At 33.0% G+C, this 5,000-nt stretch overlaps 1 protein-coding gene across 1 annotated transcript in view; it reads left to right on the top strand.

Moving 5' to 3' along the window:
- The window catches only part of LOC136856668 (uncharacterized), a 125,535-nt gene that overhangs the window by 92,608 nt on the left and 27,927 nt on the right, over nt 1–5,000 (top strand). Inside the window, exon 2 of the mRNA XM_067134728.1 lies at nt 4,111–5,000. This exon is cut by the window's right edge and continues 532 nt beyond it. The gene's annotated coding sequence lies outside the window, so the exon portion shown is untranslated. The remainder of the gene's footprint in view (nt 1–4,110) is intronic.

Here is a 5,000-nt window from a genome sequence, read left to right as displayed (position 1 = left end):
TATATATATATATATATATATATATATATAATATATATATATATATATATATATATATATATATATATATATAATATATATATATATATATATATATATATATATATATATATATATATATATATATATATATAATATTTATTTATTGAATGATAGGTTAGACAATATTCATTTTCAGTGCGTGGACCTAGACATTAAATGATGAAATATTGCTTATTTTTCATAACAGCTAAAGGTAAAAAGACCATTAAATTACTGAAGAAACATTCTTCATTCTTAAAGAAAGATAAACTGATAGTAGAGAATAGATATCTATTAAAATACAATGAAAAAAAAGGTGGAAAAAAAATCACATATAACTTGAGTAAATATAAATGTCATTATTAAGGATATAACATACATAAATACACATCATAAGGGGAAACAATATTTGTCCCTTAGTCTACGAATCTTAATGCTGACGTTTATACCTACTCAATTTATATGATTTTTTTTCTTCCACTTTTAACCATATATCATCTCAACGAACTCAGCAAGAAACAAGATACTATCACAACTGTGATCAGACATCCAAGGCGTCATGTACCTTAGTATCTACCCTTTCCTTTTTGGAACTTAGATAATTTTTCCGACGTTTACAAATAACTGATTTAATTTCTTAGCACTTGCAAATTTTCGATCACAAAATAAATTCATTACTAAAACTAATGGGCAACCATAACGAGAAAAAAAACTTTATTTAAAATATTACTCAACTACCAATTCACAATAACGGCTGTGTACACGAAATAAAGTATATATCTTACGTGTTAATATGCTAAACAAGAACTAAAAAACTTTACAAGCGTTCATACCAAGTCAAACATTTCAACAGTGTTTAAAAAAACGTTTCGACATTCCCTTACGTAACCCAAAATTTACGAGAAAACAAGAGGGTTTTCACATTATCTAGTTTCTGATTAATGAGAAATTTTGCTTATGCATTTACCAGCATTTATGTGTGGATTTTCAAGTATAAATCAGACTTCGGACCCCTACCTCCCGAGTCCCCAGGACAAGCCCCAATGCTTCCCCAACCACCACTAATGCACCGCGCCATGTTTGTTTATGATTGCATTAAGACTTGATGAAGAGCATCGCCAAACTCGGGGATATACTGTTCCCTCTTGTCTGGTGTCTGAGTACAAGGCATTTTGATGAGAGAGAGAGAGAGAGAGAGAGAGAGAGAGAGAGAGAGAGAGAGAGAGAGAGAGAGAGAGAGAGAGAGAGAGAAGCAGAAGAATGTGTGCATTACTGAAAAATTCCCGAAGGGGTCCATCTTAAAAACAACAGAGCAATAAGAACGTGCAAATTTACATAAGGTCGTTACAAATTTATAAACATCACAACAACAACAACAGCAGCAGCAGTAATTCTTATAAGACATCTGGTGATCGTGCGCCAATTATTCTTAATATATATACAATATATTTAATAAAAAAAAAGCAAAGGTAAAAGTGTAAAAAGTCTAAGGGAATCTAAAATCACTTTTCATGCGGCCTTTTTTCCCTAAAAAACGAACGAACTGAACGCGACTGTCAACCGAAAATCTTGTAATCACGTCTCCAAGATATGGAAATATCATGCGGAATAGCGCATAACTTTTACAGAAATTTTATAAGTTAATTTACAAACAATATGCATTGATAAACCTATTTCCAAAACATTTATTTCATTTTGGAACTCAATTACAGAAAACTTTAACACAAAATGGTAGCCACACGAATCCTATGGTCAAAACTCAACAAAAAAATGTCATATTCGTCATACTGGGGATGATTTCAGTCTGAAGACGAGAAAAGAAGCGAAAATGAAAACTTTTTCTGAGAATAAGATATCGCTAAGTGTAGTACTTTATGTATACTGACAATAAGACGTCTCTTTTTGCGGATACCCATCAATCAAGGCTATCCATTCAAATATCATCAAATTCGTCAACTTTTCCCATCAAATACAATTACAGAGTTAGAGAGAAAGTCATATGTAATATCTTAAAAACGCACTTTAATACATACATATATAATGTATATATACATATATATAAATACAGTATATATGTATATATACATATATACATCTATATAAATATATATGTATATAAATATATATATATAAAATATACATATATATATATATATATATATATATATATATATATATATATATATATATAAAGCGAACAAAGTCTAATAAAGAACCGTTATATAAAAACAACTGTAACATGACACATAATTAGCATCTTTCCAACTTGACACATTTAACACCATAATTTACCAAAAGCAGATTACACTTGCAACTAGTAATAGCATCAACAAAACTGGCAGCCTAATTTTGTTGGCATAATTTGCAAGACTACAGTGACATTTTATTAATGACGGGATTATAATATACCACGGGATATATCATAGTGTGAAATCTAACATCTTGACTGCAATCCATACTTGTGTTAGTAGTAACAGGAGTACGACAGCCTACATAAAGTTTACTTCATTACTGACATGATAGCTGCTGGAAAGTAACGACAGTGAGGTAGCCCTTATATCAGGTTTAAGTCCTCATTCACTATTATTAGCAGTTGTTGCAGAACAGTGTAACTAGCACCTTTTCACGACCACCGATATCCAAACACCTGCAGGTCATAACATCGATCACTTACACGACCCAAATTCATAAACAAAACCCTCATCGTTAGTCGAGAAGTAAATAATCGAGATAAAAACACGCAACTTGTTTATCTCCTGCACAAGCAAGAGATTCACTCGCGTGCTCTTTGAATCAAATACAAAAACCCCTTTTACTTTCCATCATATGCATCTTGTTTATCAAGAGATGCTGTGCAAATAGTCCGAGACTCCTACCGACTCCATTTGCATACATTTACATGCTCAGAGTGACGCTCCATTGGGAGTTACAAGCGTCTATGTTCAAACGGATCATTTTAACAGCACACTGGATAACCCCTGGCTGCAGTCGTCCTTGCAACAGATATGACTCTCTAGAGCAAGAGATCACCTCGGGTCATTTTCCCTTGTCCTTATCGCTGGGTAAACCACGCTGGAACAACGACCATATATTGAGACTTGATATTTCTACCTCTCGTTGATACAAACAACAGCAGCAAAAGACACACACACACACACACTACACATATATATATATATATATATATATATATATATATATATATATATATATATATATATATATATATATATATATATATATATATATATATATATATTTATATTTATATATATATATATATATATATATATATATATATATATATATATATATATATATATATGTACAGTATGTATGTATGTATGTATATATATATATATATATATATATATATATATATATATATATATATATATATACACGAGTATATATATATATATATATATATATATTATTAATAATTTTTAATAACTTGCATCCAGGTATCAGAACGAGGAAACAGTTCGAATCTCGGCCGGGCATCAGGATGACATAATTTCTTTCTTCACTTCGATTTAGGCATAGTAATGACAAGCGTTTTCCAAGTGTGAAGAAATCGAGAAGTTAAGAGGGAATTGCGGTTATTAAAAATTATTTACATATATCTGGAAAAAGTAACCAGTATATTCAATATCAGATTGATAGCCAACATACTCCTTGTTCCCCTCTTTAAACGGGATAGGGTTAGATAGACAGAGCATATGGTTCTCCGTAAAACTCAGTGGATGAGGTCGCTAGCCGTACGCCCACTGCTTGACCCAAGCTGACGACGGGACCCATCCACAAGTGGGTCGGCAAGTGGGCACCTGGCCGGAATCGAACCTAACAATGCGAGTCCTGCATAAGTGATCATACGTTTAAATATCTGTACGAATAAAGTTTAAAAATTCACTATATTTTTTGTAATCTATTTTACAAGTTCACTCCAGCTACAGTAAAATTCCTTGGTTCAGCGACATCGTTAACGGCGAAATTTTCCGCAAAGAATTTATACGACTGGCAAAAATATTATCTAAGTTCATGTACTAAGATTCAAAATTTTCTAAAAATCTTTTGGCTTCCTTGCAGGTCCCAGAGGAGCCCAGCTACGACGCCACTGTCTTCAGGCAAAATACAAGACATAAATTAAACACGAAACGGAATCTGTCAAGTAACACGACTCGTCCCCTCTAGAAAATGCGTCTTCGTTCATGCCTTCATGCAAATTCATGAGGTTCTAGAAGCTTAGTTAAGGAGCAACAAAGGTCGGAGAGTGATGTAGCACACTTGGTCCATACCTAATCCTGAGGATTCATTACACGACCGAAAAGAACCCACAACATTCCCCTGCTTTTCGAATATCAAGAAGTTACGATAAATAGAAAAGGTATTCACTTCATTTCCGACGTAAGGATGTTTTCGAAATCGATACCAAAGCAATATTGATGTGATTACGTAATCATTTAAAACCTGCAGTTTATCGTCCCAAGCTGATATTTCCCGGGAAATTAATGCACCATATAATACGGTGAATTTAGGGGGTGATTTTATCTCATTTAATGGAAAAACAAAGAAGTGAAACTGAAGTGTATAATGTAAAATATCTGAAAAGTTTGTGAAAATTTTATCATTCATCGATAAAGGATAAATCGGATGTTTCATAGCACTCGCTGAAAAGTTAACAGTGAAATCAAAATTTCTTTGAATGTAAAAAACTAAAACTCCAGTTTCTTCTCAACGCGCGAGTACCCATTCTTCCACTCAAAAAATTCCCCTTTCGTTAATTTCCCCTCTCTTAGCCTGAAGTGACAAGACAAGGGACGCCGAAGGAGCCGCGAGAGGGAATGTCAGTCAGTGGACACTGCTCTGAAAAAATAAATGAGTCGAATTTCTCCTCGTTGGAAAAATATTGAAGGAGAGTGTTTAAAATAACACCGAGGGGGATCCCCGCAGCGAGAGGAAGAGAAAAGGAAGAGGAC

Source organism: Macrobrachium rosenbergii, chromosome 36 (assembly GCF_040412425.1).
Source record: "Macrobrachium rosenbergii isolate ZJJX-2024 chromosome 36, ASM4041242v1, whole genome shotgun sequence".
Lineage (NCBI taxonomy): Eukaryota > Metazoa > Arthropoda > Malacostraca > Decapoda > Palaemonidae > Macrobrachium > Macrobrachium rosenbergii.
Note: the sequence above shows the minus strand (reverse complement) of the source record. Positions and strands in the feature narration are given on the sequence as shown.